The sequence below is a fragment of the Amblyomma maculatum genome, chromosome 1, assembly GCF_055883805.1.
Source record: "Amblyomma maculatum isolate TAMU_Amacu chromosome 1, ASM5588380v1, whole genome shotgun sequence".
Taxonomy (NCBI): domain Eukaryota; kingdom Metazoa; phylum Arthropoda; class Arachnida; order Ixodida; family Ixodidae; genus Amblyomma; species Amblyomma maculatum.
In genome coordinates, this window is record NC_139344.1 from 191,715,948 (window position 1) to 191,743,811 (window position 27,864).

Genomic DNA, 27,864 nt, shown 5'->3' on the forward strand with positions numbered 1-27,864 from the left:
GGAATTATCGCGTCGAGTCAGAACCGATATATGGTAAAAACACGTATGTTTTCAAAAAGTGCGTGACGCTGCATGTACGGGTGGAATGTCTTTGATAAAACTGTACAAGAGCTAATAAGCGCGCGCGTGCCAACACATAACGCACCGAGCGATGGGAAGTAACGGTTCATTTGTCCTGCAACTCCGAAAGGAGACTTTGCTGTGTGACATGAGCGATTGGCGGAAGCTATCATGATGGAATTGCATCGGTATTCATTAGTGCATTCCATCAGTGGGTCCACCGCATTTCTGCTGGAAGCAGACTCCAAACACTCCCTAAAAGAGGATATATGCGACAAAAATGTGTTATTGGGCAATAACGTAGACGTGAGCACGAGGAACGCACTGTAGGCATAGCGTGTGCATTCTAGACGCAAGGTTTTCATTCATCAATCAATCCTCATTTATTGAGCTAGAGAACTGGCTTTGAGGAGACGAGCCGTAAGATATATACGTATCTATGAGGTCGCATAAATACTTCCTTCGCCGTTTTACAGCCACATTGTCATACGAAACGGGGGCATGCCAAAAATGACACTGAAGCCATGAGTTCCCCTTCGCATTCCGGCGCATCACCACTGTTGGGACTTGGTTAGCGACGCCATCGGCTCCTCCGGTATACCTCCGGTGTTGGTGCCGTGCTCGAAGAAGCGAGAGGCTCAGTTGAGAGGAGAAGAGAAAGAGACTTTATACAAGAGGTTACATGTTCCAGGTTCACAGTGAGAGAGAGCTCGCATACGATGGAGCTCGGTATATCTACCGAAAAAGTTCCCCAGGTCCCCACACAGAGTCCCTAGGAACGCACGTCACATCACGTAACTGTGGGAGAGAGTCCAGAGGAACGCCCACGGTCAAAGGGCAGCTTGACGCGGGTTAAAATTTATGACCGCGGCGGAAGCGGCCGCTCCTTGGAGGTGGTATCCGAAACCCTTGGAAAGGGCTGCGCCGCCGGCTCCGTCCGCTCCGCTTCACGGCAAATGGCCCCGGAGTCGCGTCTCGGCCGCGGCGCGAAGTGACGAAAACCGAGCAGTTAGACAGCCCCGCGTAAACGCAGTTCTTGTAAGATCGGCGCCAACTGCTCTGTGTGTTTCTCTTTTTGGGCGGAGAAGGCGCAGACAGTCATAAATTCCCGATACACGTCGAAACAAGGACCGAAGAGAATGCGTGGCACAGGAAGTCGTTCACTGTGGCCTCTTCGAAAGGCACTTGGCCAGATGTCCCTTTGAAGCCGCCGTCCGGACGCAACAGCACCCCCGCCGCCAGACACTGCATCAGGAGGTCGCGCAGTTTGGCGCTGCTCGGCTGACTTGATGCGTTGACTCGAAGGCTCGAACGAGTGGTCGGCTCCGCTTTTCTCCGAATCTCTGGTTCTCTCTGCTGCATGGTGTCCTCCTCTCAGCACTCAGCGGCACCCGTCGCTTGGAACTTGTGTACGCCTGGCGCGCTCAGCAAGACTGCCTTTGCCAAACACACCCAGCACAGTAAGCACCCCGTGAAAACCACTCGAAACGCCAGATCTTCAAGAAAACAATCGTTTCTGCTAATATGCTATAAAAAAAAACGAACCAGAGTGCCCGACAAGTGTAAAAGCCCAAAGAAGACCTCCCGCAAGGGCGCCTTTACACCACGACGCCATCTGATTATGCAATTCGACTAAATGAATGTCTAAAATGCTAGAGCATATCAGGCAGGCGAAGGGGACAGCTCACTGTACTAGGAGCGTTGTATTATTCCCTTCTATATCTAGCTGTTTCGATTTAAGGTGACTTTGATGCCCCCGAGGTTTCGCACACCCTTTGACAACCTGCACACATTCCCCAGTGCGCATTAAACATAGTGGCGCTGCATTAAACTCAAAGTGCGCTTATTCGACTGCATGCGGTACATACCATTCTGAAATCATAAACGTCTATGAATACAATGCATTCGGTTACACAGATGCATAACAAGGTAGGAAAGGGGTTGAATTGATTTCAGAATGCTCGACTGAGACCGTCAGCGTTGGTATGCAGCTTTCCTTTCTTGTATCGCACTTCGAAGTTGTGCTGCTGAAGAGCTAAACTCCACCTAAGTAGGCGGCCGTTCTTTGAGGATATGCTTTGCAGCCACGTTAAGGGGCAGTGGTCAGTCTCTATAGTAAACTTTGACCCGGCAACGTAGCAGGCGAGCTTCTGTACAGCCCAAATGAGGCATGCACACTCCTTTTCTGATGTGCTGTACGCTTCTTCTCTAGTGCTCAATTTGCGACTAATGTACAGAATGGGTCGCTCTTGCCCATTCGAGTCGGTCTGACAAAGCACGGCTCCCAAACCTCGGTCGCTGGCATCGCACTGAATGACAAAAGGCTTCGAAAAATCGGGCGCTGTGAGAACAGGTCTTTGACTCAACACCCTTTTCAAACTTTCGAACGCGGCCTCTTTCTTGGCGTCCCACTGAATGATCACGGGCTCTGTTTTTCGCAGACAATCTGTCAAGGGACTTGCAATCTCGGAATATTGCCTGACGTAATGCTGGTAATAACCAGTAAGCCCTAGAAAAGCCCTCATTTCTGTCTTAGTCTTCGGGCGACGATAGTCTGCCACGGCAGCTATTTTCAGTTCAGATGGTCGGCGTCTACCCCTTCCAACGCTATGCCCCAGGTAGGTGACTTCCGCGCAGCCCAAGTGACATTTCTCAGCTCTTACCGTGAGCCCTGCCGCCATCAACCTCTCCATTACCTTACGCAGGTGATCTATATGATCCTCCCACGTGTTTGAAAAAAATCGCTACATCATCTAGGTAAGGAAGAGCGAACTTCTCCAGTCCGTGTAGAACCCTGTCCATTAGGCGAGAAAAACAATAACGGGCATTCTTCAGCCCAAAGCTGAGCATCACTGGTCGGAATGTTCCTAACGGGGAAATAAAAGCCGCGTAGCGACTGGCACGCTCAGTAAGCGGAACTTGCCAGTATCCGCGAACAAGGTCTAAGGTTGAAATATACTTAGCCTGGGATACTGTCTCAACCCTTTCTTCGATGTTTGGTATTGGGTACGTCTGATCGACCGTTACCGAGTTTAAACGCCGGTAATCTATGCAAGGTCTTGGATCTTTGCCAGGGACTTCAACTAAAATCAATGGCGACGTGAAATCGCTTTCGGTTGGAATTATCACCCCTAATTCACACATCCGGCGAATTTCAGCCTCCATAATTTCCCTCTGCTTGGGAGAAACCCGGTACGCCTTGCATCGAATCGGCTTATCATCTGTCAACTCGATATCATGTTCTACCAAGTTTGTTTTGCCTGGTCTGTCTGAGAAGACGAGAGAGAAATCCTGGACTACTTGTTCCAAGTCGCTCTTTTGACTTTCGCTTAAACCGGGCTCTGCCTCGATTTTGGCGAGCAGGACACTGTCTGCCGCAGTGGTTCCCGTCATGACAGGTGGAATCTGAGGGGTTTCCTCCTCTGGGAGGTTAAGTGCCAGGTTCACCACCGCCTCTCGCTGAATGTAAGGCTTCATGAGGTTACTGTGGTACACTCTAGAGTGTTTTCTTCCAAGCTTCACCTCATAATTGGTGTCAGAAAGCTTGGACACCACTTTGGCTGGCCCTTCCCATTGAACATCGAGCTTTGTCTTTTTCGAAGGGCATAGCAACATGACTTCATCGCCCTCTTTGAAATTTCGCCTGCGAGCCGTCCTAGCGTGCCTTGGCAAGCGTCTGCGCCGCTTTCATATTGCTTTCCACTATCTCTCGGGTCTTTCCCAGGCGTTCCAGCAATTGCAACACGTAAGAGACTACGTCAGGATTCTCGCCTTGACCCTCCCACGATTCTCGCAACAATCGTAGTGGACCTCTCAAGTTACGCCCGTACACAAGCTCTGCCGGACTGAAACCCGTGCTCTCGTGAGGAGCCGATCTGAGGGCAAACATTGCCGCAGGAATGCAACTTTCCCAATCACGTTTTTCTTCAAAACAAAGAGCCCTTAAAATTCTCTTCAAAACGGAGTGCATTCGCTCAACCGGATTCGACTGCGGAGGGTGAACCGAGCTATGCACGACCTTGATTCCACATCGCTCAAAGAACGTCGTCGTGAGACAACTAGTGAACACGCTTCCGTTGTCACTTTGGATCTCTGCTGGGAATCCGATCCGCGAGAAAATAGCCAGCAAAGCATCCACGACGCATGCAGCAGTTAGCTCTTTCAAGGGGATCGCTTCTGAAAATTTAGTGGCTACGCACAGCGCGGTCAAGACGTAGCGGCAACCTGATTCCGACATTGGTAGCGGTCCAACGATATCAATAACTAGCCGCCGGAATGGCTCAGTAATTATCGGAACCAATTTCATCGGTGCCTTCCACTTGTCAGTGGACTTCCCAATTCTTTGGCATGTGTCACACGAGCGAACGTAGTCCTCTACCTCTTTCCAGCACCCGGGCCAGTAGTACTCTTGTACTAACCTTGCTTTAGTTTTTCGTATGCCCAAGTGGCCGGCCCAAGCGTTGCTATGTGCCAGGTCTACAATCTGCTTGCGATACTTCCGCGGGACCAACAATTGGTCGTATACTCTACCTCTACTGTCAGAGTATCGGCGGTACATTAGATCATCTTTTTCATAGAACGAAATGTTCTTTCTGGGGGCGCCTTGTTTGACACTCTCTAGCAGGGCGCTCAATGAAACATCTCCTTTCTGCTCGGCAACAAGTGTTACCTTGTCGAGCAGTGCGAGCTGCTTCCAGCTGTCGGACGCAGGTGACAATACTGAGCCTGCGCCCGGGTTTTCCTCAGCAGGCGCCTCTGTGCTTTCAGTGCCCTCCCCTTGACTCTCATCGTCTGGAGCGCGGGGCTGAACAACAGGCGGAACAGCGTCGGGCTCAGCTGTCGCATTTACTGGCGCTTCTTTTGGCGGTGTGATTCCGAGCTTTCCTGAGAGTTCGCGAGCCCTCGAACGGGTTAACACCATGCAAGCTATGCTATTAGAGAACGACTGACCCCGTTCCTTCAGTATCTGCTCAGATTTATTCGAAAACAGATAGGGGAAATGATCAGGTAGGTTGGGAGAAATCGCCGCCTCTGTGCATACTTTCCCGAACGGGCCTTCTATTACCACCTTAGCCAGTGGCAGGCAGACACTCTGTTCTTCTACTACCTGCCGGATCCATGCGCATTCTCCCGTAAAATGTTCCGGAGAAACACAACGCGGATGCGCCACATCCATGGTGGCCGCAGAATCTCTCAACACTCTGCATTTCTTGCCATTAACAAGCAGCTCCTGCATGTACGGCTGTAAAAGCCTCATATTCTCATCAGAATCTGCAATGCTTGCAAAAGCGACTTTCTTTTTGCAGCTTCTAGCCAAGTGGCCCCGTTCCTTGCAGTTATAACATACAACTGGCCTGCGCGCCTCGAATGCTCTTGCGTTGTCATCAGGTGACTTTGACCTTTCCGCTGGATTCGGCGATTTTGCCTGGCCCTCCGTTCCGCTCCCCAGTGCCTGTGGAGGAGCTTTTTCAAGGTTTTTCGGAGGAGAAAATCTCCTTCCTTCGAGCCTGCGAGGAACAAAGTCCGTTCTGTCGCTTTTTTCCTGTTTTGCCAATTTCGGGCGTACATTTCGGCGAATGTTGTATTCTTCAGCCAGTTCGGCTGCTTTATCCAAACTTAGTTCCGTCATTCTATCCTGCACCCAGAATCTAACTTCCTCCGAGATTCCTCGATAGAATTGTTCTAGGCCAATGCACTCGACCACTTTGTCGTGATCTTCATATGCGCCTGCGCTCTTTAGCCATTCTGTCATATTAGCTCTGATCTCATACGCAAACTCCTGATGAGATTCTGTACCCTTCCTCGCGTTTCTAAAACGCTGCCGAAAGGCCTCAGTCGACAGACGGTATTTCCGCAACAGCGCCGCTTTAACTTTATCGTAGTCTTTAGCCTCGTCGTTGCTAAGGCGTGCGACTACCACGGAAGCCTCGCATGGAAGTACAGTCAACAGCTTTTGTGGCCATTCGTCCCTTTCGAAGCCGACCTTTTCGCATGTGCGTTCAAAGTTAACGAGAAAAAGTGCTATGTCCTCGCCCACCCTAAACGGCTGCAGAAGGTCCTTCATTTTGGACTGACCACCTGAAGAAACAGAGCGCCCCGTGGAAATACGAAGTGCCTCTATCTCGAGTTTCTTCAGCTGTAATTCATGCTCTCTTTGTTCTGCTTCCTTTTTTCTCTCCAGCTTCTTCTCTTCTAGTTTTTTTCTCTCTAGAACTGTTTCCCAAGCCTCGTCGGCTTCTTCCTCAGTCACCTCCTCTGCCCGCATTAGCTCTAGAATTGGCTTTTTGCGCTTTGTTGGGCCAACTGATATGCCCAACTCCTGGCAGATTTCAAGAAGGTCTCGGACTTTAAGCTTGTCCATCCTGACTTTGCACTCTGCGTCGTTTGCTCCCTGATAAATTTTGTGCTCAAACCACCCAATTCTTGGCCTGTGACAACAAAATTTTCTGCAATAATTAAATTGCACCAAACTCGACTAACGACTCCCTGCGCTAGACAATCTGGCGAATCGAGAGACAAACACGCGGCACTCACCACACCAGGATAGCTGACGCCGGCTCATCCCACCGAGCTGCCATCCACTGTTGGGACTTGGTTAGCGACGCCATCGGCTCCTCCGGTATACCTCCGGTGTTGGTGTCGTGCTCGAAGAAGCGAGAGGCTCAGTTGAGAGGAGAAGAGAAAGAGACTTTATACAAGAGGTTACATGTTCCAGGTTCACAGTGAGAGAGAGCTCGCATACGATGGAGCTCGGTATATCTACCGAAAAAGTTCCCCAGGTCCCCACACAGAGTCCCTAGGAACGCACGTCACATCACGTAACTGTGGGAGAGAGTCCAGAGGAACGCCCACGGTCAAAGGGCAGCTTGACGCGGGTTAAAATTTATGACCGCGGCGGAAGCGGCCGCTCCTTGGAGGTGGTATCCGAAACCCTTGGAAAGGGCTGCGCCGCCGGCTCCGTCCGCTCCGCTTCACGGCAAATGGCCCCGGAGTCGCGTCTCGGCCGCGGCGCGAAGTGACGAAAACCGAGCAGTTAGACAGCACCGCGTAAACGCAGTTCTTGTAAGATCGGCGCCAACTGCTCTGTGTGTTTCTCTTTTTTGGGCGGAGAAGGCGCAGACAGTCATAAATTCCCGATACACGTCGAAACAAGGACCGAAGAGAATGCGTGGCACAGGAAGTCGTTCACTGTGGCCTCTTCGAAAGGCACTTGGCCAGATGTCCCTTTGAAGCCGCCGTCCGGACGCAACACCACTTATGTTGGTTCTGCCAATACCGGACTTCAGCGGCGGCGCTCAAGTCAGGCCGTGGTTGTGCTATAGTATGCACAGTGGAGAGGCTTCGACGACGAAAATTAAAAACGAAAGAGGTCGGCGATTTTCGGCCACCAATCCGAAAACTTGACAGTATTAAAGGGACAATATACTCAACTAAACACACAATCGGCATGGTCGGTGTCCCTCATTTTGCAGGATACAAACTAAGAGATGTACAGAGTCGCCTAGTCTGCTGCATTGTTTCGCTCGCGAAAGTTGATGATTATTAGATACTAATTAACTTTCTGATTATTTGCTTGAGGAACAATGTGCCAATAAAAAGGTTGCATTTCCATGACTCAAAAAAAAAAGCTAGCCAACCTTGTTTTCACCATGCTTCATAGCATTTATATATATATATATATATATATATATATATATATATATATATATATATATATATATATATATATATATATATATATATCGATACATTACTGTCGAAAGCGATATACTTCGCGCAATAAAAAAAAAGCTTTCTCGTGATAGCTGCGTCACATCAATGCTGAGAGAAAAGTAAAAATATGCGAATTGGTGTACAGGAAATGAAAGGCGCAGTATCTGTCACACTTGTTCTGTGGACACCTGAACCGTGCAGTAAGGGAAGGGAGGAAGGTGGGAACGAAAGAAGAGGTGCTTAGTCGAGGGCTACAGAATAATTTCTACCGCCTAGGGATCTTTAGCGTACACCGACATAGCCCAGCACAAGGACGCATTTGCGTTTCGCCTCTATCTAAAGGCGGTCGTCGCAGTCGGGTTCGAACCACGAAACTCCGGTTTAGTAGCCGAGCGTCTTAGCCACTGTGCCACCGCGGCGAGTCCGAGACGCATCCCAGGTAACAAAATCCGCTTTTCTCTGCAGCGCTCTCTTGGATGAATCTTTGCGTGCGCACTGGGTGAGTGTTTTAATGTAGTAGCTGGTCACGTGACAGTTTTCTTTGTAGACAAACAAATATAGCTACGTTAATCGCGTATGATGGAAACAACGTAGTTAACCGCTTTTCAAAGCGATCTGCAACTTTTGCATTGATACTTTTCTCTTCAAGCCAACAAATAATTAGTTAGCGAATTAGTCTTTACTCGTCGTGATAACGTGCCGATATGGTCACTGTGTGTGTGCTTGCACAAGTGCATATACGTGCGTCGCCTCGCGCCGTGTCCGGCCGCGGGCATCATATGAAGTTAGACGCCCCTTTTCTCTGTAAAGACTTTGGAGAGCTATAAAAATTATCTTACCTTAAATTTGATTACTTGAAATAATTAATCAGTCGTTTCCATGAGAAATTAACATTTGTGCCAGAACTTCAAGTAAAACATGAATCACCACCCTGCAAGAAGCAAAAGGTGTCAATAATAATAAGGCACAACTATTGCACCTAATTTTGATGCCATGCGCTCAAGTTAACATGCGTGTCATGCAGGGCACCCCGCAAAGCTCGTAGGGAAACGTTATTGAAATAATTCCTCTCTATTCCAAAACTATGTTTGCTGTATATTTAAGGTCTCTTGTCTTTTATTTTTGTTTTGTGCAGAATTCGGAGGGGAAAACCGGACGGTATATTTGGGTTCAAATTCGGGAACAAATCTGGTTATTGAGAAAATATTTCCGTAATTAAGCTTTCTTGAATTCTCTTTTGCAAGAAAATACGTTTACAGAAACTCTAATTCTCGTGCAAAGCGCAAAATGCGCCGTTTTTTTTTTTTCTGAATATTTATACAGCATAGAAATCGCAGACAACTGTAGGGAAATTAGGGACTCGTTATTACATGCGTACAAAGGAAGAGTCAGTGAAACCAAGAAAAGCATGAGGAAATGTGTCCATCTTTTCAGTTGTTATTATTTTTTGCTGTTATTGGAAATTAATACTGCAATTTTTTTTTATCCCTGAATGCCAATTTATTACAAAGTAGGAGAAAAATCAACCGCATGCTGTTGGTGAGGTGGATCGCGGGATGTGGTTTTCTTTCTTTATTTTTTATAATCATATAACGATCAGGATATAAGATGGTGACAGTATTAATTTCTTGTCGACATAACTAATTAATAACAATTAACAATTATTTCTTAGCTTACCATAAGAATCTCTATGCAGCCTTTCCGCGTGCTTGCAGAACTTGCCGCCTAAATGCACGCTAAAAGCAGGCATTAAACACCACAGCGGCCAATAAACATGGGAGTCTTAGACATTGTTTTCCTGTGACAGCGCTTGATACAGTGATCACGATTAAATGTCTTGCCAGTACCAATGTTTTCGACTCTCGTTTCTTAAATGTATTTCTTAGGGCGATTGCTTTAAAAGCCCCGTTCTCCACAAAATCCAGCGTCGTGAGCGTTGCGAGAAAAAAATAAAATATGACGAGCATTAATCTGGAAGGTGGCAGTTGGCAGGTGACGTGGTCATGCGTTGGTTGGCCGTCAGGTTGTGTGACGTCACAAAATCACATGACATGGCCGAGTGGGGAGATTACAGGTGCCGCCACAGTCTTGTAGTCTTCAAAAGTGGTAAGGTCTTAAAGTCGAGTTTCATAGTTAAAATAAGGTTGAGTCTAGTAATTTGGTTCAACATGTCTTCAAGCATTCGTGGCATAATTGCTGTAACCCTGTAATTGGCGGTGGTTGTCGCGCGCTGTTAAAAAGTGATCAGTGATCAGCCTAATCAGCCAATGTGGAACAGTGTAAGCCAGCGGTGTTGGATTTTTTTGGACGGGCTTAGTCTTAATTGACTGTTCGAACGTTCTTTGCCACGAGATTAGTCTTAAGCGTCCAGAAATGGTCAAGATTGACTTACAGCTACGTGCTAATCTGGACAACATTACAGGTTTCACGCCGAGTCGTGACTGTGTGTGGCGCCTTAAGTTAAAATGCATGAATTGTGGAGAAGAAACGACTTCTTGGCAGACGGTCGAGGCGGCCAACAAAACTGCTATGAGGGGGAGACGTGCAAATGCCAACTTGGTCCTGAAGTGCAGGCTGTGCAGCAGGGAAAACAGCATCGATATTCTGAATGACAAGTTACAGACCTACAGCGCCGATAATGCATCCAGCTTTGCTACCGTTGCCGTATTCGAGTGCCGTGGAGCTGAACCAGTTGCGTTCGATGCCAGAGATGGCTTCAGCGCTGAAGCAACGGGAAGCGGAACTGTGTTTGTAGACGTCGAGTTCGAGGACAATCAGTGGGCTGATTATGATGAGAAAGGGGAACAAGCTGTTGGAATCTACGACCTGGAGTTCTGTTTCACGAAGATCAAGTGACAAGTTTGCCTCTGCTCGCCGTGGTATCCCTGTCCAGTCCCCTAATGCCGAGCAAGGAGCGCGGGCGGTGAGCCAAGAGAGACATCAGAGTTCGCATCTGAAAGAAACGTTGCATCGTTTTGTGTCCTTTTGTTTGTTTGTTCCTTTTTTTTTGAGAAATGTTACTGCTTTGTTGACTCTCTGCCGACTTTGAGATTGTCAGAAGTGGTGTACTGGTTTAAAAGTGAGAGTGTGTTGTGTGTCCATTAAAAATTTTTTTCTACTTTTTTTTTTTTACTGCTACTGCATTTCTCACTGACATGCACATACTTCATTGCCATTGTACTCATTGTTCTTCACATAGCACATGGGGCGGCCATGCTTGATTTGCAGCTTGATCTTTGTGTAAAAATTGCTGATAAGTAGTTTAATGTTACTAATTACAATGCAGCATGCCCAAATATTTAAACATGCCCACATACAGCACCTCTTTGCATGCTTGCAGTCTGTGAAGGAATGACCAGATATTCACAGGAAGTGAGGAAAAACTCTGTAGGGGAAATTATAAGTGTTGATCAAATATTTAAGTAGGCCGTAGCATATATCAAGGATCTTGCTTCAGCTTGGTCATTGCATCATTGAATGGCTCAGCCAGCATTTACATCACAATCTGTGAGAAGGAAAGAAAAAAGAAAAAGTGGAAGAGGAAGGGAGACATACCAATGCCTTGAAGTGCCAGAAGAGTATGCTCTGTCTGCCTATCTGCAGCTGGCATAGAAATGTGTTCAGGGAAGAAGTTGCACATTAAAAGGAATGCCAGGAAAAACTGGACATAAGATAAGTTTGTACTGAAAGGTTTTGTCGTAGCATCAATCCATTGTGCAGCAAAGCAGTTGTCTGCAAAACGTGCATGTGTTTTCAAATCAACACTGTGACACAGCCGTTCTTTGTGCAGTGTTCAGGGTGGTGCCATACCATTTCGCTTCCCATTCTGCATCCATCTGCTGGTCAAGTTGAAGGCTAGTTTGCAATAAGGATTCGAACCAATGACATATGTACCTCTTATTGTATGCCATTACTTGTACAATTAAGTGTAGGTGTCCGCAGAGGAGTGAGACACTGTACCTTCCTTTCCTTAAAAACCAACTTAAACAAAAAATATATATTAAAAATCTTCTAGAATGAAAAGGCAGTGTTAAAAGCACTATAACATTTACTCTAAAGGCAAAACTTGAATTTCCCCCAAACAAACCCTGCCTAGCTTCTTGTACCTCAGTAGTAGCTTGTACTTGACCATAACTTTTTTGCAATGGGTGGAAGCTGCAAGTGCACTGCTTCAGTGCATTCATAAGCTGGTCACACAGGTCTGGGATCCATTGCCTTGTTTGCAGGGTCATAGCCAGTGGAGTTGTTTTGGTGTTGGAACACGCCACCGAAATTTTCCGATTGCTATATCCTTCTCCTGCTTTAGGATTTTTTTTTTTCAACCAGCGACGTATAACGTCCACCCAAAAAAAATTTCTGGCTGTGTTACTACTTGTTTGCATAACTCCTAATTCATTGTCAGCAAGGTATAGGCGTGAAATTTTTTAGGGGCTGAGGCTAAGTCTGATGGTTTATTGCTCTCAGTACTAGCACCGTTAAGGGGCACAAGGCCCCTTTACACGATGATGTCCCTGCTTGAAGTACAGACAGTTCTTAGCCAGCAACAGCTGTGGCCAGGAGAGACATTTCATGTGCACTCCTGGATGCCTACTGGTAAAATAAATTCCTGCAAAATCTTCTGCCATCATAATGTCACAATTTTGCATTTAAAAGAAATCGCTTCAGTGGAAGAGAAAGCCTCAAATTAAGGCAGTTTTTCTATTACCTGTGCCGGCAAACAATGCTCTCCGAAGTTGCCTTACCGACTTCTGCGAGGGACACTGCCCAGCCTTGTCAATGGGGGTTAATATTCATCATTAGCTGGCTGGCACACATAGTACTTAGTAGGCATCCAGGAGGTGGTGGGCACACCGGCCTCTCCTGACGATAGCTGTTGCTGCAAAAATGAACACTCTGTGCTTAGAGGGGCAGGTTCACTTTGTAGAGGAACCATGTGCCCCTTTAGAAGTGATAATGTTGGGAGCAACAAAGCATCAAACTCTGTACTTTAATGACTTGCAAGTTCCAAGTACAACATATTTCAGATACAACACAGACACTTTGGCACAATACTTCTAGTAATTTGTTGACAATGGAGTGGGAGCTATGTAAACAAGACAATGGCACCTAGATTTGTATGACCAACTCGTGAATGCATTGAAGTGAACTTGTAGCTTCTATTCCACTGCAAAGGAGTTGAGGCCATGTATAGGCCACCACTATGGTACAGAAAGCTCAGCACGGCTCGTGCAACTTCATAGCAGGATTTTCCAGTTTGGACCAGAAGTATTTTTTTTGTGCTTGTTCTCGCTCTTTGATACATTATTTGGACTGCTGCCACTGCAACCAATCAGCCACATGCCTGCCATTAGCGAGTTCACAAAACTAGCATTGAGCATGCCACGTTGTAAAGCACCAGTGAGTCCAACAAATATTGCACTCTTTATGCAGTGTACATTTCAGGAAAATAAATGTAAGAAAAAAATTGTATCAGGCCCATTAGAATGGCTATGCTATGGGCTACACAGGCAACAGGTGTGCTATGCAGGAAAAGCGCAGCTATGTGTTAGAGAAGGCTTCCAAGTTTAGACACACACAAAATCAAAGCTGATGCATGGGTCGAGCATTTATCACTATCGAAAGAATCTCAAACAAGGCCAATGTAATGTGCAGCAACTGTTCGAGGAAGCCATTCATGCCTATCACACTTCACTTATTGACAGAATAGAAAGTTTCCAGCAACAAATAGGCATAAGGCAGCCATTTACATAGCGAATAGCACTTCAATGGAAAAAACAAGCAAAAAGAACACGGACAGAGAAAGAAGGCACACAAAGCGCTATGTGTAGCACCGTGTGTGGCTTCTTTCTCTGCCAGTGTCCTTTTAATGCGACAACGTTAAAGGCCTCGTTCACCGAAAAATCCGGCGCCAGCACCAGTATTGAGTGAAAGACGAGTATCACACTGTCAGGCAGTAGCTAGCGGTTTACATGGGTGCACACTGACTAGATGTAGGTTTGCCTAATGTTATGCTTGGCAGGAGCTGCCAACTGGAGCCTTTCCTTTCATATAGGAGGGTGATATCAGAAGGCTCTCATATCGTGACTAGCAACTTACTGATCTTGCTCAAGAGGAAAGTAGTGCATAACAGTTGCATCTTACCAGTACTCACCTATGGGGCTGAAACATGAAGGCTAACGAAAAAGGTTCTAGTTAAGTTGAGGACAACACAGAGGGCTATGGAATGGAAAATGGTACGTGTAACATCAAGAGAAAGGAAGCGTGCAGAGTGGTCAGAGAAATAACTCGAGTTACTGACATTTTAGTCGAAATCAAGGAGAAATGGGCATGAGCAGGACATGTAGTGCAAATACAGTATAATCGATAGTCTGCAAAAGTAACCAACTAGATCCCAAGGGAAGGAAAGCGAAGCATAGGGTGGAAGAAAGTCAGGTGGGTGGATGAATTTGAGAAGTTTGCAGGGGTTAAGTGGATGCAGCTAGCACAGGACCAGGCTAATTGGAGGAAAATGGGAGAGGCTTCGCCTTGCAGTGGGTATATTGCAGCTGATGATGATGATGATCAGAATCAGCCTGCCAGGGCCCTCGTATTCACATTACCCTTAGGCCATGCAGGCATGTTCACATGGCTTGGTTAAAACGGGGCTTTATATGTGGCCTGGTAGCCTATGCTATTATGTCATATTGCTACGAAGATGACAAAGCGGGCAGTGGCACGGGGCGAAGCGCTTGTGCCAGGCCCGCTGGCCATTAAAGCATATTTCATCGTCATGTCACCATGTCGTTCCGTTTCTGTTGTGTCGCCGTGTTCCATCGCTTGTCATGCCACCACATAACATTTGGTTGGAGGTGCAGTTCATCCCCATCCTCGCCTTGCACCGTCGAAGCCAACCGTACGCAGGGCCGATCTGCCAAAAGCCCATGGAGATTTCCGCCCAGCTCTTTTTGCTCAGACCCGACCAGCTGCTGTCCCCAGCCCTGACCACAACACACGACGACCAGGAAGAGCCCAAAGCCGACCCCACGACGAAGCGACCTCACGACCACTCGAGCGAAGACAGCAACCCCGCCCAAGCCGTTCGGCGTGTCCATGAGCCCTATAGCCTTTGGCAAACGGTGAAGATTGAACTTGATGCTCCGGTGCAAGCATTCTTCCCATCTTCGCATTCATTGTGGTGTCCAGTGTTTCATGTCCCAATCCTGTATCTGTGTTCATCGTCACGTCATGCATTGGATTTCTAGCAATCGATCTGGACGATCGCTCGGTGGCCCCGGGTAATGCTACTAAGATGACGAAGCGGGCAGTGGCGCGGGGCGAAGCGCTCGCGCCAGGCCCACTGGCCATTAAAGCATATTTCATCGTCATGTCATCATGTCGTTCGTTTCTGCTGTGTCGCCGTGTTCCATCGCTTGTCATGCCACCACATAACAATATCCTTAAAGGAACACTAAAGAGAGAAAGGAAGTGGGTTTGCATCGATAGAATGCCAGTTCCCGATTACAAAAAGACCACTCTTACTGAAAACAGAGCTGTTATAAGGTAGTAAAGAAGAATAACAGAAATACAGGTACCGCCACCACAGCCAAACGGCCGAGGCTCGCAACTACAAATCACATGGCGCGCTAGGGATCCCGGAGGCTGACAAATGCGAATTACGTTGCATGTTTGAATGCGGTAGTACATTTTTTCTCAAACATGATAACAGGCTTTTATCATACGTGAACGACGGCGAAAAGACAACGTAAACGTTGCAAGGCAAATACAAAAATATACTTGGAGGCGCCACAGGCGCCCACTTCAGTTTTGGTTATGTTTCGACTCAGGCATTTCTTGCGCACTCGGATAGTTTGTTTGAACCTACAGCGCCTGAATTACGAGCTTGGAGCAGCAGATGTGCCTTGATGGTTCCCATTTGAGCATTCGGAGGCATGAGCGAGCGAAATCCGCTACCGCCGACACGCTCCTTCGTTCACACTTCTGCGCCAACATATCGCCGCCGTTGCGGTTTCGACTGCGACCTGACCGCTCGACCGCAGCTACGTACGCCACGAAAAGCATACATATGCTAAGTACCAAAGGAAAACCGCATTATCATTCAATTGTTCACTAAATCATGGCACATCTGACCAACATATACTGCGTCAACAAGACCTTCAACGTGCTATTTGCAGGCGTCGTAAACAAAAGGGGCATACTTGCCGCTCATACCAAGGAGAGCGTCGATATATTGCGCTCGTCGCCCGGCGAAAAAAAGGACTTCGGTTAAAAAGTAAAAACTAAAAATAACGAAGCACCAGAAATACGTTACAAAAGATTAAAAAAAAAATCGATTTGTAAAAAAAAAAACAAAAAAAAAACGCCAGTAGTGGTAAGACTCGAACTCGCTACTACTTGCTACGTAACGTTCGGCGCTAACCGCTCGGCTACGCCGCGTCATATCTACTCCCCCTTTTGAATAAATAAATGTGTTGAACGAACGCCACAGGAACCTTAGAAATATAGTGCCTAGAATATACTGGCTAGTGTGCCGAGGGCGCGCGCTGGCGTGTCCGCCGCGGTGATGCCTTCCCGCCGCCACCGCGGGGCGGCGCTACCAATAGCTAAGGTGCTATCGCTCCGCGTTCGCGGCCTCGGCAGCATAGGCGGCATATAGGTCCGGATAGCGCGCTGCGCTTTTCACTGCGAAACCTGTCTCTTGACGGTTTAAGCGCACTTTGTGTCTAAAAACAGTCTTGGTGGAAGACATTCATACTGTCCTAGTACTGTGCGGAGAAAATCATACGCTCAAATAGCGCTCGAGGAAGCGTTTAACAAATACTGTCTGGTCCATGTCTGGCATATATCTGTTTTATTTATTCAGCTGAACCGGATAAGGTCTTAAGCAGAACACATATTGACTTCCTGATATCCAGCCAGAGAAGATTTTTGAGAAAACCACCTAAAGTTGACACGTTGGTTGCAATAGTTTGTTAATCTTTGATTAAACGATCGAGTCCGGGCCGGATTCAATATATGAAATATTCCGATGACGATTTTATTTGATCTAGAGCCACTCGATTGCGATCCACGCATCGCGATTGCGGATGTAAGGTATCGTATGCATCTTCCTTCTGAGTGAGCGCTCAGTCAGCCCAAGTGGTTGTCCCGAATTATGGGAACTATATTCTCAATCGCGATCTAACCCGGAAGCGTATTGCCATACCATATCCCATAGGCGCACTGGAACAGACGACGCTTTCAGCGAGTTAAACGGCGATTGTTGCTGAAAGATCTCTGTGAACGCAACCTAAAGGTAACATACACTCACTGTAAAGGGCGATTGTTGCTGAAAGATGTCAGTGAACGCAACCTAAAGGTAACATACACTCACTGAGGCATGAAATGATTGTGGGAAAGGTAATTGCTTAGTGTAACTGTTGTCATACCGATTGTTACTTAAAGGTGTCTATAAACGCAACCTAAAGGTAACCTACGCTCACTGAAGGCAGAATATAATTACAGTGAAGACAATTGAAAAAAAAAAAATATTCAGAAAAAACAATAAAACACAGGAGTGGAACGCATGTTTAAGTGGCATCAGTGAAGAGATGCGTGGTGTTCATCCATTGAGCCACCAAAACGACGGGAACGGTGGGCTTCAAACATGTTCTTATTTGTTTAGACAATATATCCACTATTTGTCGCTTGGTGGCGCTGCTCAGAGGAATCACGCGCCAGAGCGTCGTCTGCTCGAGTGCTCCTACGGGATATGGTTTGCTAATAAGCAACCCGGAACGGATCGACGACGACTGTTATTGTCCGTGTGACACAGGTATCAGAAAATACCCTTAATATTTTACACTGTTCATTAATCCAACTTTGAATTTTATTTACTCTTCGGTCTTTTCTTATGGTCCATGGTATATCGCGATGCCGCAGTCAAGTGCTACGAACGTCAATATGTATACGGGCCTCATGCTTTCGGATAGGTTACGTCGACGTTTCTGCAATTCAGTCATGCTTATTGCTAAGGTGATATATATCAGGTTAGTGACGTTTTATAGCGTCACATTTATGCTACAGAAAAGAAAAGCGATCTTGCTTTTTCGTAACATATATTGCACGCGCGCATGTTTTCAAAGATCGCATATGCGACAATAAACACAAGCAGTCTGAATCTGACTTCAGTTTTTGTTCTTACTCTTTATTCATTTGTTTTATTAGGAAGTCACTTAATTGTTGCTTCATACATAAATGATTATTATGCGGTGTGCTTTCTTTTGTAACAGAAGGAAAGGCAAGAAACAAAAGTGGTGATTGTATCACTGATTCTTTTTTTTTACAAAGTCTACAATATAGTAAAATTTGAGCCAAAAGGCACAGCAACAATAAACAAGTAAAAATATAGAAATGCACCGCTAAAGGTTTTGGAGAAAGGTCGCACATATGACACCGCAATAGTTTTAAAGTAGTCTGATACCAATTTTTGGTGGTTTTTTTTTTTTTTTTCACTTGCTAATGATGCGCTAGATATTCCTGTATAATTCTCCACGTGGTTTCTCGCTTACCACCGCTAAGTAATTTATAATTAATTTTACTTTCTTCACCAGTTTCGGCTTCGCGGTTTCAGCAGCCGAGCGGTTGTTGTACGGTCACAATTGTATAGGTCACGCGCGGGATTTAAAAAAAAAAAAAAAAAAAAAAAGCTTCATCCGCAGACTCACTGATTAGCTCCTCATTTTGCGCTTTCAATAGAGCCACTTGTTCTGCGCTCCATGCCAGTTTTTTCTTAGCTCTTCTCAGAGCGCGAGAAATGTTGCAGCATTTATTTGGCTAGTTGCATGCTTTTTCCTTCTTTCTGCGCATCTTGTGTAAGCCTCCGCTGGTATTTGCATTAAGCGCAGCTAATCCCTTCAGAGTTGACGGTCAAGCGACACTTTTTCTGCAAAATATATTCCCATGAATGATATGTGCTTCCTGAATCAGCTGGTTGCAGGCCACATTCGGAACAAAGACCCTCCAGTGCCTATATAGCTCTATATTCAGCTTTAGATATTGTTGTATTGTACGCGTTTGTTTTTTTTTTCTTTTCCGAGAATATACACTATTGTGTCCACAGAACTGCGTTCAGGCTTCCAAAAGTTATCACTTTTTCTATGTACAAAGTGACAAAGTTTTTTTTTTTCTTTTTTTTTTTTTTTTTTTTTTTTTTAGGCTCGATAACGCGCGTAGGCTACAGATCCAGCAGGTGCTTCGGTTAATTTGGTCCAAGTTGCAGGTATGTAAATTGAGTCAAACGGATCCCGAGGCTCAAAGCTGCACGTCTGCTGCTGCGGGCATGAGTTCTAGCTCGGCTCTTCTGCTGCCAGCTCCTTGGAAGCATTGTCAAACATCCTTGACGGTGCGTGCATGGCTGTCGTCTGCACCACTGGCATTACGGCACTGCGTTTTTGTCGTTTAGCTGCCGGTTGGTCACAGAGGTTCCTCAACTTTCTTTTCGATGTCTTCTTAGGCAGAAGATGGTTCGGATAATGGTCGAATAGCGTTGGCACGGTTTCGGGCTTAATTCGTGGTCTATCTCTAGCGAGCTCGTTGACGATGCCGTTTACTGTCACTTTGAACGTTCTCTCGATGTAGCTCTCCTCAAAATATTTTTCGCAGACAACACACGTTGAAGTCAACTTGCGGTCCTGTCTTTTAATCAGCCGCTTCCACTACGCAAGCTGCGCAGGGTCCGATGGCACACCGAACATAGAAACCTAGTCCTGAGCGGTAGCCACTCCGACAGAGCGACACGAAACATGTCTTTTCCCTGCCCTGATGCTTTATTTTTAGCATCATTAGTCGTTGCAAATTTAATTATCTCATATGAATGCAAGAAACAGAACGACTAAAACAAAAGAACAGCGTAGACGCGTCCAAAGCGCTCGAACCCACTGATGGCTCGGCCAGCGCAGCTGCGGCAAATCAAGGGCGCGCCGGCGGCCGACGGCGTCGACGGCACCTTTACGATGAGCAGCGCCCCTGGCGGCCAAAGTTGGAAGGCATCGCCGGCGCGGACACCTCCTCCCATTGAGAGAGCCCTCCGCACGGCACACTAGCCAGTATATTCTAGGCACTATATTAGAAATATTTCTAGTTTTTATGTTATGGCCCCATTTACAATAAGGTGTTTCCGCTGCCGGTCTAAAAATTACAATTTCTTGATCATCGGCGCATGCTGCCTGCTCTCACGTCTTGCAACTAATGTTCTGGATGCCTGTGCGCACTATATTGTGCACTGGATCCATTTTAACATGTGGAATTTCACAGCGCTGGCAAATGTAGTGGCGCCGGTACTTCGGTCATGTTCTGCTACCGTGGACGTAATTTTCGCTGAACACGGAGTTGTAGCACAAACCTTGAAGGAAAAAAGTGCGACGAAGCTTCAAAACTGACAAGCGCAACAGCGAGGACACTATTTTGCTGGTAACTAAATCTTATTTGTATGTAAACATGTCAGGAAGCGTTGCGATGACCGAAGGCTCGGTTTGTTTATACACAGTGCAAGAAGGAGCGCAAAAGCTTGAGAAACATGTAAAGTATTGTGCATTACAAGCGCTCTATGTTTTTTTTTCTTCCTTTATGGGCCCATCCCTCGGTAAATTACTCTCTTCATCGCTTTATTTATTTCGGCTGAGGCCGTCATTGCGAGTACGCTGTTGCCATGCTGGCTCTTGAGGGATGCAACGCCGCGGGCCGCGCCGGCTCGCTAGCTATCACGGAATCTCCGCTTACGTCACAGTGTGCGTCACTCAACTCCGACTACGTAGTCGGAGAGCACAGTTTGAATTCTACCGGCGGGAACAAGAAAAAAACCTCAACTTGTTATCGCAATATCTCAGCAATTATTCGATTTTTTGCTGCCGGATATGCGGCGACAGTGTCACCAAATGTAGTTTATTAGATTTTCATACCATCTTTGGCTGTCTTTAGTGTCCCTTTAAAGATGGAGCTTCAAGGTCCCCTATAATTTTTTGTGCTACGTTTCTTCCATTTAACTCATGAACCAACAAGCCAAAGCAGCTACCCTTTGGGTAACACTTGTTCCAAGAAACTGATATTTTGGCAGTCTTGTTTTTTTTTCCCAACATGTTACATTTTTGTGTTACTGGTATGAAGAGGGTCACATGACTTGACTTTAGGTTTGCTTATCAAGTTTTTAAAGCCAATGCAAAGCACAAGGCTACTCATGATTGTACATTTTGGTAGTCCAAGTTGAAGAAAACTGCACTGAAAAACTGAAGCAGACCAAAAGGCAACTGTAAGTGTTAACTAGAATGTAAAGTCCCAGCCGCAATGTTATGGAGTACGTTTCGGCAGTCAAGTTCTTATCATACTTTACCTAACATCTTACCTAACAAGAAGTACTTTACACATATATGTTAGCAAGTGCCACTGGTGCACTTGCGCATAAACCCAAAACAGCATTGTACCTCGTCTATGCAGTGGGGAAAAGAATTTCAAACACCACAGCATGCTCCATAGTATTTTGGCCGTGCCTGTACGTCACAGCACACACAAGAAAAGCAGTGCACGACGCTCTAGAGGCTCATGATATATGGGGGTCAAGTCTTCAAAAGAGCATTTGCTTAACTGTGGCTGCAGATGACAATGGCACGTTACAGAGGATATCACACAGCAGCATGGTACATTTTGAACAATGTCTTTATTATGATATGATGACAAACTGTGATATTCACATGAATGGGGAAAAAATGAACGAGAACAGTGCTCAGAGGTAGTTAGTAGATCGGCCCTTCGCTCTGAGGGTCTTCTCAATTTAAAACTGGTGCAGGTCAGCACGCTGAAGGAATGCTTGCTTCCTGCACATAAAATAGTCTAGCTCATTTCACAATGCATCCACATCTTACTAAAACCAAGATTCTTGCCCAACTGTAAGGAAACAAACATGTCAGTTCGGACAAGGTGATGCACAGTAACAGCCATAGGTCAATTCAAGATTATCTAAAAATATAACATGTAATCATAACCTTGCTAACTTGACATAAATGACTATTTATTAGTAGGCCTAGTGCTTCCAAGAACTTTCATGAAAATATTAGTTGACATGCATTTCAATGAAGCTGCAGCAAGTCAACTAAGACGAACAGAAAAAGTGTCAACACTGGAAATTTAGCACTGTGGTAGGAGTAACAGGGTGAGAGTATTGCTTGTGATTTATGTTTGGAATTTGGAAGAGAAAACAAAACAAAAAACAACACAAAATATGTGACAGTTAGTGCCAAATGTTGTAGATGCCACAATGATATATGACACAGCTGTACTGCTGATATTCTGACATAGGACCGACACCATTCCAACTTTAGGTTGACCAATCATCTCGCCCTATCATATACGCCAGCAGTCCCGGCTAGCTCAGTTGGTAAGCGAACATTCCTGTGAGGTGGTTATCCATGGCTTGAACACCAGACCAGGACACATTTTCCTTGTTTCTGTGAAAGCTGTATGGCTTCAATTTGCAGGCAAGTCTACACTACCCGAGGGGTTTCTCCTAAACAATGAAAAGTAGAATATGAGGTGACATGGCCTGAAATATTGCAGAAGAGTCTTGCACCATCCAATATCAAAGGTGACTATGTACAGTGCTCTAATTCATTCCAGATGGAATCAGAAATCCAAATGAAAAACTGTGTTGGATAGTTCTTTAAGGTACTGCCACTTCAACAAAATGTGCTACCAGATTACAAGAACGAAAAGATCTTGCTTCAGGTTAATGAAATTGAGCCTGATACAGACTTTTCAGCCAAACTAAGAAAGAAAGGAAAGCAGCACTTTCTTGATGCTGACAAGTGCAGTGATGGGCCAGCCGCAGCCCTCCCATTGTCGTGGTATGCATCAGTGCTTTCATACTAGAGCACTTGCAAAAAATGCCCACAACAGTGTAAACACTAGCACAAGAGTAATGCAAGAGCATTCAAGGCATGTGCCAAGATGAGGATCACAATGCTCAACGAAGGATTGCTTTTCAAGTCATCCAGAATGCATTTTTTTCTTTGTTCTTCACATTTTCTGACACATACACCGATTGAAAAATTCTTCAAATTACTATATCCTCCCATTCTGATGCAACTCTCATGAGATCACGCACTTTGAACATTCGAATATCTACTGTGTCAAAATATTTATCTTTAAAGGGAAAGAACACTAGCCAAAATATGTCAAAGGATTATGGTAGAGTTGAAAAGACCTTGCCTCATAGAGTAAAGATCGAGCACTAAAATATCAGAGGCTTTACAATTTTAATTTGCCATTGAAAATCGCATTAAAGAAAAACGAGGTGCTATCCAGCGAAGAAACCCTATTACTTTCAAGGTAATACCCCACGTGACTACATATATCAGCAAAATATCGCTGATTTTCGGATTTTCGTAAGTGCACACTTTTTTGTTACTTCTAGAAGTGCTTGTCATTATTTATTATATTTTGCGCTCTCTGCACTGAGTCATTCTAGCGGAAATTAAGAAGAAATGGACATGGGCAGAACATGTAGTGCGAAGAGAGGATAACCAATGGTCACTAAGGGTAACAAATTGGATTCCAAGGGAAGGAAAGCATAGCGGGGGGCGGCAGAAAGTTAGGTGGGCGGATGAGGTTAAGAAGTTCGCAGGGGTCAAGTGTATGCAGCTAGCACAGAACCGGGTTAATTGGAGAAATATGGGAGAGGCCTTCGCCCAACAGTGGGTATAGTCAGGCTGATGATGCTGATGCTGATGCACTGCGTCCTTAAATAAAACCACTCCTCATTTTGCACTGCGAGAGGCATGCTTTCAGGTTTTGCCACTAGATGGCACCACAGTGTTTGGAATTGCATGAATGAAGCGATTATAGTGCCCACTAAAACTTTCGTCGACGAGGCTTGCATTATTGTGCCGTAACAGCCTTTAGTGTGAAACTGAAAAAGAGTGTTCCTCAAAGCAAAAAAATATTTAATCACTGTCTGGCGAGTGAAATTTATATTTGTTTTCGGTACATCTTTTTTCTCGACCACCAGCCATCATCGTGGTCGCTGCTCATGGTTTCTAGCATCGGACTACATAAAGACAGCCGCATGCACTGATCGAAAAATTCTCGGCAAAAATTTTCAACACCGTTTCTACCAAATCCACTATGGAATCGAACATATTAAACATCAATATTTCCATTGCGCCGAAAAATATTTTAGACCTAAATTTTAGTATTTTGTCCCCTTAAAATCAGCTACTGGCCTCTTTAACTCCAATTTTTTTTTCGAGTGAACAATGTGACCTTGCGTACTGATTTTGATTTGAAAAACACACTGCTAAAGAATTTGGAATGGAAGGCCGGTCTGGACGAGTCTTCAGCTAGAGTGAAGATTGCTGGGAAACGTATCAACAACCTTAGATATGCGGATGATACCACTTTAATGGCAGAAAGTGAAGTGGAACTCAAGAGACTTCTGATGCGCGTACAAGAGAGTGAGAAGTTTGGGCTTAAACTGAACATTAAAAAGACAAAGATCATGGCATCTTGCCCCATCAAGTCCTGGAGCATCAAGGGACAACAAGTGGAAGCTGTGACAAATTTTCTCTTCTTGGGCTCCAAGATAACCCTGGAAGGAGACTGCAGCCATGAAATTAGGAGACGCCTACTTCTGGGAAAGAGAGTCATGGCTAGCCTTGACCGCCTAGTAAAGAGCAGAGACATTAGCCTGCCAACCAAGATCCGTATAACTCGTGCTATGTATGGTATTTCCAGTTGTGATGTATGGATGCGAGAGTTGTACTGTGAAGAAGGCTGACCGCCGAAGAATTGACGTGTTTGAATTGTGGTGCTGGCGGAGAATCTTGAGAGTTCCTTGGACGGCCAGAAGATCAAATCAGTCGATATTGTCGACCATAAACCCTGACTGCTCATTGGAGGGTCAAATTCTAAAGTTAACGCTCAGCTACTTTGGTCATCTGATGAGAAGAGAGGAGTCGCTGGAGAAAGATTTTATGTTGGGAAAGGTTGAGGGTCACCGGAGAAGGGGTAGGCAGCGAACGCGATGGTTAGATGGCATCCTCGAGGCGCTGCAGATGAAGTTATGTGATGTTAGGAAGATAGTGAGAGACCGGAAAGCGTGGCGTGATATGGTCCATAGGGTCACGAAGAGTCGGACACGACTGAACGACTGAACTGAACTGAACTGAAAGAATTTGAACCATAGAATTTCTATTTTGAAACTCAGCAGGACAAACATGAGAAGTATACAGCACTGAAACAATCTAAATCTCCATACCACAGGCACACGTGATCACAGGGAATATAACAGATCAATGCCTTAACACTGCTTCTTCATTTTAACCCACATTTGCTCCACCCACCTGCAGTGACACAAACCATAATGGTCATTAAAATTCTGAAGAAAAAATTACAGCTGCCAACCCTGCAGTTAAACCTTAGTCCCAACTAAGTTGGCAAAATTATAGAAAAACAATTTTTTTTTATAAATACCAATATACACATTATTTCACCACTGCCCTTTTTGTATACCCCTACCTTTATTGTACCTCGGTTACTTTGTTCTGCCTTTCACAGAAACTGCCAAAGCTTCGTTCCTTTTCTATAGTATACAGTACACTGATTCTGCTGCCTTGTCACTGTCAGCTGTATGTGGAGTGAGACTTGATCAAAATTTTTCATTGGCCTTTCCTGCCAATTAGAAGGACGGAAAATAATGTTTTAAAAAATCTAAAATCGAATGCAGATTTCTGTTGTCATTTCTATTAACTTGACATCAGGCAGCCCATGCTTTTACGTTGACTGTTTCATAGCAGTATAAGATCAGCAAATACTATAGGAGGTATACCAATGATCGAAATGGGTGTCATTTGTCATGCCACTGAAGCAAAGTTCAAATCTCCTGAAATATAGCAAGAACCACTTGTGTACTTACGCAGCTTATCTCTACAAATGACTTCAAGTCTGCGTGACTGTATTTCTCAAAGTTCCTCAAAAAACAAGCCCCAAGGACAAAATCAAGTAAACAGACATGGGTCGGCAAATAAGAGTGTGGGAAAATGCTACAGTTACTTACCCGTCGTTGCCTCGATTGTATTCTGCAGATCCTCTGCAATGCCTTCACTCTGCTTGTAGCTGTCCCAGTCCAGTTTTGACTTTTCCTGCCTGTTAGAGAGCGGAGCTCTACACTGAAGCTTGTACTAGCTTGTACTACATCAGGGCACAATCAATCATGAACTACAAAAGCAAAAGCATGCCAAATTCTGGGCGCACCCCAACTAAATTTGGAAGTCACCATTGGGGTGGCCATAGTTTAATTACCCACTAGCCCACACCCTGACCCTTCTATGCTTCTACAACAAAGAACCTCATCAACGAAGCAGCTAAGAATGCATCAGGCCTCTCACTTTTCATATTACATGCAAGAAGAATAACAAAGTCTGTCCAAGCAGTAACACAGGTGGTATATAGTCGTCCCCCTTCCAAGGCACAAAAAGAAAGAAAAAAAACATTATGCTGGATGCAAATCTTGGACGATAATGAAAGGTTTTTTCCCCCAAATAACCAGCCATATTGCATACTGTTTTCATTTCATGATCTCAGCAAATCAATAACTCAGCACCAATGCAATACCTTACCAGTACAGGTACCATCAAAAAGTAAATGGAAGGCAATGCTCGTCAAAAACGTCAATTTTAGTCGCCAATATTTTATGCATTGCTGAACAGATGTGTATTCAGTCTAAATGTGGTTCTATGAATTACATGGTGCACAACAAACCTCGACCATTTGGCTTTGGATTCAAGGAAATTCAATTTATATTCAACAAAGTTGCCTTCCTTTTGACAATGGATATACAAGACTCCAAGAAGTTATGAGTTGTAACCACTATCGTGTTGAAAACATTGTTGGTTCATGAAACGATGCCACAAAGTGCATGATAAAATGGCTTTGGTGACTACACAATGGCACTCATGGAGCCTCTGCGCAGTGCTGTCTAGAAAATGTTTTATGGTTTACAGACAGAACAAGGTGCAGAAGATGGGTAAAAAAAAGTCAAAGGAAACTGAGCAAGGGTTGAAAGGCAGCCAAGACAGAGTAAGCAAGGCTAAACACTGTAGGTCAGTTAAACAGGGTTAAGTCCAAACTGAATTTTACACTGATTACTTGCTCCTGGCTTTCATTTTATGATAAAAAAAGAAAAAAGAAAACAGCAAATTACAGGGTCAGCATACATAATGCGATTACGAGTACCAAAGTTAGAATGACCTATCATAAAAAAATCCTGACCATCAATAGTGTTAAACAATGAAATGTGTTCTGCATTCTAAACTGATCAGCATTCTTACTACGTAAAAGAGAAGGTCAACACTAACCAGTGTACTAATTTTTGCTTCTTGCTGAACAGCTGGTTCAGCACATTTCCTGCTCCACCTGGCTTCTTTTTTCTGAAGGGAAAAAAGGAAACAAGTTACTGATCATACAGTGCCTTTTCATTTTCTTTTTCTACTTTTGACTCGAACACACTGTGTGCACAGAAAGAAGCATAATGTTGTTGAACCTAAAGGGATATTTTTAACAGCTGTCAAAAAGCCACTTTTTGTTTTAAAAGAGACATGAGCACATTTGGTAACAACTAGGGGGAGGGAGAAAGAAAGATGTAACCTGTGCGGGATGTCATACAAGGTGTCCTCCCAGTCACATCTGGCTACCCAGACGTGAAATGAGTATGAACACAAACATGATTTTCCTGGGAACCTTCCCTCTGTTTGAATTCAGAAAGTTGCCATGAGGTACTATGAGCACAGGTGGTCTCATTACAGCACCCCAGTGGCATGGCGCCCTATGCTAGGTGTCACCCTCGTTCTGATTACCCTCAGCTGCATGGATGCTCTGCGACAATGATGACAACAAACATGGTTCGCACAGAAGCGTTTGCCTTGAACAGCTAACACTGCAAAATACAAATGTGCCAGCAATAAATCTGGCCCGGCCCATTTAATTAAAGCTTTTTATTAGCATGTGAGACTACAATTTCTCCCTTTTTTGAAACTGATGAATTGTTATAAGCAGCGAGAGCATGGGATT

At 45.1% G+C, this 27,864-nt stretch overlaps 2 protein-coding genes, 1 long non-coding RNA gene and 1 pseudogene across 6 annotated transcripts in view; 3 read left to right on the plus strand and 1 right to left on the minus strand.

The window, feature by feature from the left end:
• Window positions 1-27,864, plus strand: part of LOC146205251 (organic cation transporter protein-like) — a 199,655-nt gene that overhangs the window by 125,285 nt on the left and 46,506 nt on the right. The window lies entirely within an intron of this gene.
• The window catches only part of LOC146205255 (beta-alanine transporter-like), a 201,955-nt gene that overhangs the window by 217 nt on the left and 173,874 nt on the right, over window positions 1-27,864 (plus strand). The window lies entirely within an intron of this gene.
• Window positions 10,003-10,894, plus strand: LOC146205256 (CXXC motif containing zinc binding protein pseudogene; annotated as a pseudogene).
• LOC146205257 (uncharacterized) lies at window positions 21,565-27,604 on the minus strand. Its single transcript, XR_014701599.1, has 2 exons — window positions 27,153-27,604; window positions 21,565-25,941 (listed from the first exon to the last, which is right to left on the minus strand). It is a non-coding gene; the product is annotated as an uncharacterized LOC146205257 (long non-coding RNA).